The sequence below is a fragment of the Ipomoea triloba genome, chromosome 1 (assembly GCF_003576645.1).
Source record: "Ipomoea triloba cultivar NCNSP0323 chromosome 1, ASM357664v1".
NCBI lineage: Eukaryota > Viridiplantae > Streptophyta > Magnoliopsida > Solanales > Convolvulaceae > Ipomoea > Ipomoea triloba.
Genome location: NC_044916.1, coordinates 22,620,595 through 22,634,260, shown reverse-complemented (window position 1 = coordinate 22,634,260; position 13,666 = coordinate 22,620,595). Strand labels below are relative to the sequence as shown.

General features: G+C 32.3%; 7 non-coding genes across 7 annotated transcripts; all 7 read right to left on the bottom strand.

Moving 5' to 3' along the window:
• Window positions 1–47: 47 nt before the first annotated feature.
• On the bottom strand, window positions 48–119 carry TRNAH-GUG. The gene has a single exon. It is a non-coding gene; the product is annotated as a tRNA-His (tRNA).
• Window positions 120–1,253: 1,134 nt separating this feature from the next.
• TRNAH-GUG lies at window positions 1,254–1,325 on the bottom strand. Its single transcript has one exon. It is a non-coding gene; the product is annotated as a tRNA-His (tRNA).
• Window positions 1,326–1,886: 561 nt separating this feature from the next.
• On the bottom strand, window positions 1,887–1,958 carry TRNAH-GUG. Its single transcript has one exon. It is a non-coding gene; the product is annotated as a tRNA-His (tRNA).
• A 777-nt stretch (window positions 1,959–2,735) lies between these two features.
• TRNAH-GUG lies at window positions 2,736–2,807 on the bottom strand. Its single transcript has one exon. It is a non-coding gene; the product is annotated as a tRNA-His (tRNA).
• A 6,244-nt stretch (window positions 2,808–9,051) lies between these two features.
• Window positions 9,052–9,123, bottom strand: TRNAH-GUG. The gene has a single exon. It is a non-coding gene; the product is annotated as a tRNA-His (tRNA).
• A 3,012-nt stretch (window positions 9,124–12,135) lies between these two features.
• Window positions 12,136–12,207, bottom strand: TRNAH-GUG. The gene has a single exon. It is a non-coding gene; the product is annotated as a tRNA-His (tRNA).
• Window positions 12,208–13,133: 926 nt separating this feature from the next.
• On the bottom strand, window positions 13,134–13,205 carry TRNAH-GUG. Its single transcript has one exon. It is a non-coding gene; the product is annotated as a tRNA-His (tRNA).
• Between the last annotated feature and the right edge of the window lie 461 nt (window positions 13,206–13,666).

Sequence of the window (13,666 nt, the reverse complement as noted above, 5' to 3'; positions counted from 1 at the left end):
AAGACTTTTGTGAATTCGCAAAATGTACAAAATCTATTATTTTGAAATGTGGCTGCTGGGATTCGAGCCCAGGTCTCCACGGCCACAACATGGAATTCTTACCACTAAACTACAGCCACTCACATCATTATTTCGTGTGTCATCTTTTTATACAAACGATATGAAGCTAAACGCAGAAAAAAATGGCGGAGTATAACTCTTAAACCATTTCCATGTTTTCAAATTAAAACACTTCTAAACTTGTATCGCTTCCTTTTCAAGCATAGGAAATCTGCTGTTTCCTTTCGGTTGTGTTTATCGGCTTATAATACTTGCATTCGCTTGTGAACACAATTGTTTCATTTAAAAATATTATTCGCCAAAGTTAAAAATTCAATAGGAAACTTACATATCAATTAAATATTATTATCAATGACTTTCCTGAATTTGCCAAATTTTTAATTTTGGGGATGGGGTGGGTAATTAATATTGGATTCTTTTTTATGCCTAGACAAAATTAGAGAGATTTTAAATCTTAGACAAAACAACTATTGTGTTTGTACTATAAATGTTTATCTTAGACAAAACAACTATTGTGTTTGTACTATAAATGTTTCAAAATCTAAATAATGTTCTGGTGTTTGTACTATAAATGTTTCAAAATCTAAATAATGTTCTGACATATGTACTATAAATGTTTCAAAATCTAAATAATGTTCTGACATATGTGGCATATGTTTTTCTAAGTGATAAAGCGTACATGACAATTACAATTATCCAAGACTTTTGTGAATTTGAAAAATTTTGGGGGTAGGGTGTGGGTAAGTTTTGTGAATTTGAAAAATTTTGGGGGTAGGGTGTGGGTAAGTAATGTGGATTTGAAAAATTTTGGGGGTAGGGTGTGGGTAAGTAATGTGGAACTACTTAGTATGCCAAGACAAAATTAGAGACATTTTAAATCTTTGAAAAAACTACTATTGTGTTTACAGGTAAATCATTCGAAATCTAAATAATGTTCTAAATTATCCGGCAAATGTTATTCTGAGTTATATAGCTTACATGTGGGATTACTTTGTATGCCTAGACAAAAATTAGAGAGATTTTAAATCTTTGAGAAAACTACTATTGTGTTTGTAAGGTAAATCATTCGAAATCTAAATAATGTTCTAAATTATCCGACATATGTTATTCTGAGTTATAAAGCTTACATGGCAATTATTATTATCCAAGACTTTTGTGAATTCGCAAAATGTACAAAATCTATTATTTTGAAATGTGGCTGCTGGGATTCGAGCCCAGGTCTCCACGGCCACAACGTGGAATTCTTACCACTAAACTACAGCCACTCACATCATTATTTCGTGTGTCATCTTTTTATACAAACGATATGAAGCTAAACGCAGAAAAAAATGGCGGAGTATAACTCTTAAACCATTTCCATGTTTTCAAATTAAAACACTTCTAAACTTGTATCGCTTCTTTTTCAAGCATAGGAAATCTGCTGTTTCCTTTCGGTTGTGTTTATCGGCTTATAATACTTGCATTCGCTTGTGAGCACAATTGTTTCATTTAAAAATATTATTCGCCAAAGTTAAAAATTCAATAGGAAACTTACATATCAATTAAATATTATTATCAATGACTTTCCTGAATTTGCAAAATTTTTAATTTTGGGGATGGGGTGGGGTAATTAATATTGGATTCTTTTTTATGCCTAGACAAAATTAGAGAGATTTTAAATCTTTGAGAAAACTACTATTGTGTTTGTAAGGTAAATCATTCGAAATATAAATAATGTTCTAAATTATCCGACATATGTTATTCTGAGTTATAAAGCTTACATGGCAATTATTATTATCCAAGACTTTTGTGAATTCGCAAACTGTACAAAATCTATTATTTTGAAATGTGGCTGCTGGGATTCGAGCCCAGGTCTCCACGGCCACAACGTGGAATTCTTACCACTAAACTACAGCCACTCACATCATTATTTCGTGTGTCATCTTTTTATACAAACGATATGAAGCTAAACGCAGAAAAAAATGGCGGAGTATAACTCTTAAACCATTTCCATGTTTTCAAATTAAAACACTTCTAAACTTGTATCGCTTCCTTTTCAAGCATAGGAAATCTGCTGTTTCCTTTCGGTTGTGTTTATCGGCTTATAATACTTGCATTCGCTTGTGAGCACAATTGTTTCATTTAAAAATATTATTCGCCAAAGTTAATAATTCAATAGGAAACTTACATATCAATTAAATATTATTATCAATGACTTTCCTGAAATTGCAAAATTTTTAATTTTGGGGATGGGGTGGGGTAATTAATATTGGATTCTTTTTTATGCCTAGACAAAATTAGAGAGATTTTAAATCTTAGACAAAACAACTATTGTGTTTGTACTATAAATGTTTCAAAATCTAAATAATGTTCTGACATATGCGGCATATGTTTTTCTAAGTGATAAAGCGTACATGACAATTACAATTATCCAAGACTTTTGTGAATTTGAAAAATTTTGGGGGTAGGGTGTGGGTAAGTAATGTGGGACTACTTAGTATGCCAAGACAAAATTAGAGACATTTTAAATCTTTGAAAAAACTACTATTGTGTTTACAGGGTAAATCATTCGAAATCTAAATAATGTTCTAAATTATCCAACATATGTTATTCTGAGTTATAAAGCTTACATGGCAATTATTATTATCCAAGACTTTTGTGAATTCGCAAACTGTACAAAATCTATTATTTTGAAATGTGGCTGCTGGGATTCGAGCCCAGGTCTCCACGGCCACAACGTGGAATTCTTACCACTAAACTACAGCCACTCACATCATTATTTCGTGTGTCATCTTTTTATACAAACGATATGAAGCTAAACGCAGAAAAAAATGGCGGAGTATAACTCTTAAACCATTTCCATGTTTTCAAATTAAAACACTTCTAAACTTGTATCGCTTCTTTTTCAAGCATAGGAAATCTGCTGTTTCCTTTCGGTTGTGTTTATCGGCTTATAATACTTGCATTCGCTTGTGAGCACAATTGTTTCATTTAAAAATATTATTCGCCAAAGTTAAAAATTCAATAGGAAACTTACATATCAATTAAATATTATTATCAATGACTTTCCTGAATTTGCAAAATTTTTAATTTTGGGGATGGGGTGGGGTAATTAATATTGGATTCTTTTTTATGCCTAGACAAAATTAGAGAGATTTTAAATCTTAGACAAAACAACTATTGTGTTTGTACTATAAATGTTTCAAAATCTAAATAATGTTCTGACATATGCGGCATATGTTTTTCTAAGTGATAAAGCGTACATGACAATTACAATTATCCAAGACTTTTGTGAATTTGAAAAATTTTGGGGGTAGGGTGTGGGTAAGTAATGTGGGACTACTTAGTATGCCAAGACAAAATTAGAGACATTTTAAATCTTTGAAAAAACTACTATTGTGTTTACAGGGTAAATCATTCGAAATCTAAATAATGTTCTAAATTATCCGGCAAATGTTATTCTGAGTTATATAGCTTACATGTGGAATTACTTTGTATGCCTAGACAAAAATTAGAGAGATTTTAAATCTTTGAGAAAACTACTATTGTGTTTGTAAGGTAAATCATTCGACATCTAAATAATGTTCTAAATTATCCGACATATGTTATTCTGAGTTATAAAGCTTACATGGCAATTATTATTATCCAAGACTTTTGTGAATTCGCAAACTGTACAAAATCTATTATTTTGAAATGTGGTGTAACCCCTCGTCTATTTCGATAAGTTTGAGGTTCAGAAAATATGTCTTTAAGCTATGACATTCATAAGATAAGTGACCGATGCTTCAAAATAATTTTTTTTAAGGAAGTATAGTTGTTATTAAGTTGCGATCGTTCGTGCCGGTCACGAACCGTAAAATTTTAGGAGCTGGTATTCGGACCCGATTATCCTAGGAAATGGATTATTAGACACCATATTATTATTCTTGAACTTCCTATTCAATTAAATCAGCCCATAGAAGCGAAAATTTATTTTGATCGTACATCGCTAAAATTTCGCGGTGTACCGAACCTAGCCCAATTTTGAGGGTTAGTCTGGAATAAATTTTTGGTTTCGAGAATTATTCTATCCAGATTATTTTCTACCGAAACTTTATCTGTTTGGACCCCAACTGATAAGTTTGAAAATACTTCATTATTTTATTCTATTTCTTTTTCCCCATAAAAACATCTTACCTCAAAAGGAAGAATACCCAAAGCCAATTTATTCCATTTGTTCTTCTTCTTCTTCTTCCTTGGCTGAATTTCAAAAGAGAGAAAGAGAGGTGACTTCCACCATTTTCCTCCATTAAAACCATAGCCAAGCTTGTACACAACTCTCCAATTTGTTCGGTAAGATTTCAATATTATTCGGTTAAAAAGTCTTGATTTCTTCCCTAGAACTTGATTGTAGGTAAAGATTTCTTAAATATGTTGTTATGGTGGTGTATTCTACCTAGGGTTTTTCGGTGAAACTTGGGGATAAAGGTTCAAGACTACTTTTACGGTGATATTACACACTTGTGAGGTAAGGAATTCCCTTAAGTTGGAATTAGTCACTTGAATTTGGATAATTGATTTTAGTTGAAATATGGTGTTTTTGGAGCTTTAGGAATATTTTCGTATACAAGTTCATAGCTTGGATATGCTTGTATATGTTGTATTTATGTCTATATAAGCTTATACTTGTGGAAATAGAGAAAGGAAATCAGGACAGATTTCTGTCAGTAACTTCCGTGAATTTCTGGGAAAAATCGGTAAATTATTTTGGTCCAATTTTTTTTATACATGTAGTTCTATAAGTGTAGAAGCCGCATATAAACTTTCATAATTTTTGGAGTAGTATAAGTATGGTTTTCGGAATTTTTCCCAAAACTGGTCCAGAGAAGGAAAAATGCTGGACAGCACACTGCCAAGGGCAAAAATGGAATTTTCTGTGTAAATTCGTGAACCTAGGTGACCAAAACTTTTTATGAACATCAAGTACTATGAGTTAGGGTTCTACCATAAAAATTTCAAGTGAAAAAGAGTTCGGGAACTATTTTTACCGGCTCAATCTTTCGGACTGCGCAAAACTGTAATTTCTGGACAGAAACTGTCAAAATCAATTTTGACAAAAATATTTTTTTTGTAACAAAACTAGTGACGAAATTTTGGGATGTCAGAACCATATTTGGATGAAATAAATTATTTTGAAAATACTATTTGATTCCAGGAAAGAAAAAGAAAAATGTTTTCAAACCCTTAGTTTCTGGAATAAGGTGGGGACCTTCGGGAAGGCTTAAACGCCACGGCCCGGGGTTGGAATAAGGTTGGACCTATGGGAGGGCTGGAGTGCCATGGCCCTAGGTTGGGATAAGGAGACCGACGGGAAGGCAGGGAAATGCCACTGCCCAAGGTTTGAGAAGGAGAATTGAGAAATGTTCAAAGTGCTTACTCAGGGGAAACTAAGTGGAAAATTTTTGAGTATGAAAATTATTGTTATTCTGGGCTGCGGTTCAGATTATTATAGAGCTGCGGTTCTATATGCAGTATGAAAATTGTTGTTACTCTGAGCTGCGGTTCAGATTATTATAAATATTAGAGCTGCGGTTCTATTTGCAAATGATGAAATTCCTGGAAATGTGAAATTTTGCAAACTTGTCTGAAAAGGGCATGAAAATTATTTTGAATGGCAAGTTATGACTTCATTCTTATTTGAGAAAAGCTTTATATGATTTAACGTTTATACGCTATTATACTATCTATAAATCGTTTCGTTACAGGCAGATTTTCAAATCATGGTAAAACTTTATAAAGCTTTTGGATTATCTATGTTTTCAAACCTTTGTCTACTTTTAAGTGACAAATGGATTTCCTTACTTAGCCGTCGTGCTAACTACACTTCGTTGTGTTCTTAACAGATGTCTAGGGTAGGCTCGTGTAGCCCACCTGACTCGGATCCTTCCGAGTTGGAGTTCCCTATCTACGATCATGATGATTATGTACAGTACTTAGTTAATGTCGACCCGTATGCTCCTGGATTCGCTCCTAGTTAATGTCGACCCGTATGCTCCTGGATTCGCTCCTGACTCTCCAGCTCCGGCTTATGTTCCTGCTATTCCTTCGACTTACCCAACTACACCCTCTCGTATCCCGGTTCGCAGTAGCCAGCCAAATTTTCTGGATGGGGCCAGGTCTAGGTTTGGGTCTTTTCCGGTAGAGGTGTTGGAAGGGAGTGATCCCTTAGAATTTGTTGTCTTTTATCCCTGTCCGTGGAATCTCGCTCCTTCGGAACATTGGGATGAGTGAATCTCGCTCCTTCGGAACATTGGGATGAGTGGTCCATGATGTTTGTTGTCTTTTATCCCTGTCCGTGGAATCTCGCTCCTTCGGAACATTGGGATGAGTGGTCCATGATGTACACTCCTAGTTACTTCCTGGCTGGCATCTTGTATGGGGGACGTACTCCGAACCGGAGTACCGCCCCTTAGAAGAGGATGATTGGGGGACGTACTCCGAACCGGAGTACCGCCCCTTAGAAGAGGATGACTGATTAGAAAGGTTATGGGAGGAACCCTTTTTTTGTGTACATGTATCTTTTGTAGCCATGATGAACTTAGTGTAGCTACCCCTTTTGCTCACCTATATATATATGTATGGAGATAGTTTTCTTGTTAGCCTGTGCACCTAGAGTGAACTCTGTCCGGTCTTGGCTGGGTTTAGTCTGGGTGTGGCGGTAATTACTCCGGATGTACGGTATAGCCGAGCCGGGGTGTTACATGTGGTTGCTGGGATTCGAGCCCAGGTCTCCACGGCCACAATGTGGAATTCTTACCACTAAACTACAGCCACTCACATCATTATTTCGTGTGTCATCTTTTTATACAAACGATATGAAGCTAAACGCAGAAAAAAATGGCGGAGTATAACTCTTAAACCATTTCCATGTTTTCAAATTAAAACACTTCTAAACTTGTATCGCTTCCTTTTCAAGCATAGGAAATCTGCTGTTTCCTTTCGGTTGTGTTTATCGGCTTATAATACTTGCATTCGCTTGTGAGCACAATTGTTTCATTTAAAAATATTATTCGCCAAAGTTAAAAATTCAATAGGAAACTTACATATCAATTAAATATTATTATCAATGACTTTCCTGAAATTGCAAAATTTTTAATTTTGGGGATGGGGTGGGGTAATTAATATTGGATTCTTTTTTATGCCTAGACAAAATTAGAGACATTTTAAATCTTTGAAAAAACTACTATTGTGTTTTCAAGGTAAATCATTCTAAATCTAAATAATGGTCGAAATTATCCGGCAAATGTTATTCTGAGTTATATAGCTTACATGTGGGATTACTTTGTATGCCTAGACAAAAATTAGAGAGATTTTAAATCTTAGACAAAACAACTATTGTGTTTGTACTATAAATGTTTCAAAATCTAAATAATGTTCTGACATATGCAGCATATGTTTTTCTAAGTGATAAAGCGTACATGACAATTACTATTATCCAAGACTTTTGTGAATTGGGAAAATTTTGGGGGTAGGGTGGGGGTAAGTAATGCGGGATTACTTAGTATGCCTAGACAAAATTAGAGACATTTTAAATCTTTGAAAAAACTACTATTGTGTTTTCAAGGTAAATCATTCTAAATCTAAATAATGTTCTAAATTATCCGGCAAATGTTATTCTGAGTTATATAGCTTACATGTGGGATTACTTTGTATGCCTAGACAAAAATTAGAGAGATTTTAAATCTTTGAAAAAAGTACTATTGTGTTTTCAAGGTAAATCATTCTAAATCTAAATAATGTTCTAAATTATCCGACATATGTTATTCTGAGTTATAAAGCTTACATGGCAATTATTATTATCCAAGACTTTTGTGAATTCGCAAAATGTACAAAATCTATTATTTTGAAATGTGGCTGCTGGGATTCGAGCCCAGGTCTCCACGGCCACAACGTGGAATTCTTACCACAAAACTACAGCTACTCACATCATTATTTCGTGTGTCATCTTTTTATACAAACGGTATGAAGCTAAACGCAGAAAAAAATGGCGGAGTATAACTCTTAAACCATTTCCATGTTTTCAAATTAAAACACTTCTAAACTTGTATCGCTTCTTTTTCAAGCATAGGAAATCTGCTGTTTCCTTTCGAGTGTGTTTATCGGCTTATAATACTTGCATTCGCTTGTGAACACAATTGTTTCATTTAAAAATATTATTCGCCAAAGTTAAAAATTCAATAGGAAACTTACATATCAATTAAATATTATTATCAATGACTTTCCTGAATTGGCAAAATTTTTAATTTTGGGGATGGGGTGGGGTAATTAATATTGGATTACTTTTTATGCCTAGACAAACTTAGATTGATTTTAAATCTTAGACAAAACAACTATTGTGTTTGTACTGCAAATGTTTCAAAATCTAAATAATGTTCTGACATATGCGGCATATGTTTTTCTAAGTTATAAAGCGTACATGACAATTACTATTATCCAAGACTTTTGTTATAAAGCGTACATGACAATTACTATTATCCAAGACTTTTGTGAATTAGCGTACATGACAATTACTATTATCCAAGACTTTTGTGAATTTGCGTACATGACAATTACTATTATCCAAGACTTTTGTGAATTTAAAAAATTTTGGGGGTAGGGTGGGGGTAAGTAATGCGGGATTACTTTGTATGCCTAGACAATATTAGAGACATTTTAAATCTTTGAAAAAACTACTATTGTGTTTTCAAGGTAAATCATTCGAAATCTAAATAATGTTCTAAATTATCCGTCAAATGTTATTCTGAGTTATATAGCTTACATGTGGGATTACTTTGTATGCCTAGACAAAAATTAGAGAGATTTTAAATCTTTGAGAAAACTACTTTTGTGTTTGTAAGGTAAATCATTCGAAATCTAAATAATGTTCTAAATTATCCGACATATGTTATTCTTAGTTATAAAGCTTACACGGCAATTATTATTATCCAAGACTTTTGTGAATTCGCAAAATGTACAAAATCTATTATTTTGAAATGTGGGTGCTGGGATTCGAGCCCAGGTCTCCACGGCCACAACGTGGAATTCTTACCACTAAACTACAGCCACTCACATCATTATTTCGTGTGTCATCTTTTTATACAAACGATATGAAGCTAAACGCAGAAAAAAATGGCGGAGTATAACTCTTAAACCATTTCCATGTTTTCAAATTAAAACACTTCTAAACTTGTATCGCTTCTTTTTCAAGCATAGGAAATCTGCTGTTTCCTTTCGGTTGTGTTTATCGGCTTATAATACTTGCATTCGCTTGTGAGCACAATTGTTTCATTTAAAAATATTATTCGCCAAAGTTAAAAATTCAATAGGAAACTTACATATCAATTAAATATTATTATCAATGACTTTCCTGAAATTGCAAAATTTTTAATTTTGGGGATGGGGTGGGGTAATTAATATTGGATTCTTTTTTATGCCTAGACAAAATTAGAGAGATTTTAAATCTTAGACAAAACAACTATTGTGTTTGTACTATAAATGTTTCAAAATCTAAATAATGTTCTGACATATGCGGCATATGTTTTTCTAAGTGATAAAGCGTACATGACAATTACAATTATCCAAGACTTTTGTGAATTTGAAAAATTTTGGGGGTAGGGTGTGGGTAAGTAATGTGGGACTACTTAGTATGCCAAGACAAAATTAGAGACATTTTAAATCTTTGAAAAAACTACTATTGTGTTTACAAGGTAAATCATTCGAAATCTAAATAATGTTCTAAATTATCCGGCAAATGTTATTCTGAGTTATATAGCTTACATGTGGGATTACTTTGTATGCCTAGACAAAAATTAGAGAGATTTTAAATCTTTGAGAAAACTACTATTGTGTTTGTAAGGTAAATCATTCGAAATCTAAATAATGTTCTAAATTATCCGGCAAATGTTATTCTGAGTTATATAGCTTACATGTGGGATTACTTTGTATGCCTAGACAAAAATTAGAGAGATTTTAAATCTTTGAGAAAACTACTATTGTGTTTGTAAGGTAAATCATTCGAAATCTAAATAATGTTCTAAATTATCCGGCAAATGTTATTCTGAGTTATATAGCTTACATGTGGGATTACTTTGTATGCCTAGACAAAAATTAGAGAGATTTTAAATCTTTGAGAAAACTACTATTGTGTTTGTAAGGTAAATCATTCGAAATCTAAATAATGTTCTAAATTATCCGGCAAATGTTATTCTGAGTTATATAGCTTACATGTGGGATTACTTTGTATGCCTAGACAAAAATTAGAGAGATTTTAAATCTTTGAGAAAACTACTATTGTGTTTGTAAGGTAAATCATTCGAAATCTAAATAATGTTCTAAATTATCCGGCAAATGTTATTCTGAGTTATATAGCTTACATGTGGGATTACTTTGTATGCCTAGACAAAAATTAGAGAGATTTTAAATCTTTGAGAAAACTACTATTGTGTTTGTAAGGTAAATCATTCGAAATCTAAATAATGTTCTAAATTATCCGGCAAATGTTATTCTGAGTTATATAGCTTACATGTGGGATTACTTTGTATGCCTAGACAAAAATTAGAGAGATTTTAAATCTTTGAGAAAACTACTATTGTGTTTGTAAGGTAAATCATTCGAAATCTAAATAATGTTCTAAATTATCCGGCAAATGTTATTCTGAGTTATATAGCTTACATGTGGGATTACTTTGTATGCCTAGACAAAAATTAGAGAGATTTTAAATCTTTGAGAAAACTACTATTGTGTTTGTAAGGTAAATCATTCGAAATCTAAATAATGTTCTAAATTATCCGGCAAATGTTATTCTGAGTTATATAGCTTACATGTGGGATTACTTTGTATGCCTAGACAAAAATTAGAGAGATTTTAAATCTTTGAGAAAACTACTATTGTGTTTGTAAGGTAAATCATTCGAAATCTAAATAATGTTCTAAATTATCCGGCAAATGTTATTCTGAGTTATATAGCTTACATGTGGGATTACTTTGTATGCCTAGACAAAAATTAGAGAGATTTTAAATCTTTGAGAAAACTACTATTGTGTTTGTAAGGTAAATCATTCGAAATCTAAATAATGTTCTAAATTATCCGGCAAATGTTATTCTGAGTTATATAGCTTACATGTGGGATTACTTTGTATGCCTAGACAAAAATTAGAGAGATTTTAAATCTTTGAGAAAACTACTATTGTGTTTGTAAGGTAAATCATTCGAAATCTAAATAATGTTCTAAATTATCCGGCAAATGTTATTCTGAGTTATATAGCTTACATGTGGGATTACTTTGTATGCCTAGACAAAAATTAGAGAGATTTTAAATCTTTGAGAAAACTACTATTGTGTTTGTAAGGTAAATCATTCGAAATCTAAATAATGTTCTAAATTATCCGGCAAATGTTATTCTGAGTTATATAGCTTACATGTGGGATTACTTTGTATGCCTAGACAAAAATTAGAGAGATTTTAAATCTTTGAGAAAACTACTATTGTGTTTGTAAGGTAAATCATTCGAAATCTAAATAATGTTCTAAATTATCCGGCAAATGTTATTCTGAGTTATATAGCTTACATGTGGGATTACTTTGTATGCCTAGACAAAAATTAGAGAGATTTTAAATCTTTGAGAAAACTACTATTGTGTTTGTAAGGTAAATCATTCGAAATCTAAATAATGTTCTAAATTATCCGGCAAATGTTATTCTGAGTTATATAGCTTACATGTGGGATTACTTTGTATGCCTAGACAAAAATTAGAGAGATTTTAAATCTTTGAGAAAACTACTATTGTGTTTGTAAGGTAAATCATTCGAAATCTAAATAATGTTCTAAATTATCCGGCAAATGTTATTCTGAGTTATATAGCTTACATGTGGGATTACTTTGTATGCCTAGACAAAAATTAGAGAGATTTTAAATCTTTGAGAAAACTACTATTGTGTTTGTAAGGTAAATCATTCGAAATCTAAATAATGTTCTAAATTATCCGACATATGTTATTCTGAGTTATAAAGCTTACATGGCAATTATTATTATCCAAGACTTTTGTGAATTCGCAAAATGTACAAAATCTATTATTTTGAAATGTGGCTGCTGGGATTCGAGCCCAGGTCTCCACGGCCACAACGTGGAATTCTTACCACTAAACTACAGCCACTCACATCATTATTTCGTGTGTCATCTTTTTATACAAACGATATGAAGCTAAACGCAGAAAAAAATGGCGGAGTATAACTCTTAAACCATTTCCATGTTTTCAAATTAAAACACTTCTAAACTTGTATCGCTTCTTTTTCAAGCATAGGAAATCTGCTGTTTCCTTTCGGTTGTGTTTATCGGCTTATAATACTTGCATTCGCTTGTGAGCACAATTGTTTCATTTAAAAATATTATTCGCCAAAGTTAAAAATTCAATAGGAAACTTACATATCAATTAAATATTATTATCAATGACTTTCCTGAATTTGCAAAATTTTTAATTTTGGGGATGGGGTGGGGTAATTAATATTGGATTCTTTTTTATGCCTAGACAAAATTAGAGAGATTTTAAATCTTAGACAAAACAACTATTGTGTTTGTACTATAAATGTTTCAAAATCTAAATAATGTTCTGACATATGCGGCATATGTTTTTCTAAGTGATAAAGCGTACATGACAATTACAATTATCCAAGACTTTTGTGAATTTGAAAAATTTTGGGGGTAGGGTGTGGGTAAGTAATGTGGGACTACTTAGTATGCCAAGACAAAATTAGAGACATTTTAAATCTTTGAAAAAACTACTATTGTGTTTACAAGGTAAATCATTCGAAATCTAAATAATGTTCTAAATTATCCGGCAAATGTTATTCTGAGTTATATAGCTTACATGTGGGATTACTTTGTATGCCTAGACAAAAATTAGAGAGATTTTAAATCTTTGAGAAAACTACTATTGTGTTTGTAAGGTAAATCATTCGAAATCTAAATAATGTTCTAAATTATCCGACATATGTTATTCTGAGTTATAAAGCTTACATGGCAATTATTATTATCCAAGACTTTTGTGAATTCGCAAAATGTACAAAATCTATTATTTTGAAATGTGGGTGCTGGGATTCGAGCCCAGGTCTCCACGGCCACAACGTGGAATTCTTACCACTAAACTACAGCCACTCAAATCATTATTTCGTGTGTCATCTTTTTATACAACCGATATGAAGCTAAACGCAGAAAAAAATGGCGGAGTATAACTCTTAAACCATTTCCATGTTTTCAAATTAAAACACTTCTAAACTTGTATCGCTTCTTTTTCAAGCATAGGAAATCTGCTGTTTCCTTTCGGTTGTGTTTATCGGCTTATAATACTTGCATTCGCTTGTGAGCACAATTGTTTCATTTAAAAATATTATTCGCCAAAGTTAAAAATTCAATAGGAAACTTACATATCAATTAAATATTATTATCAATGACTTTCCTGAAATTGCAAAATTTTTAATTTTGGGGATGGGGTGGGGTAATTAATATTGGATTCTTTTTTATGCCTAGACAAAATTAGAGAGATTTGAAATCTTAGACAAAACAACTATTGTGTTTGTACTATAAATGTTTCAAAATCTAAATAATGTTCTGACATA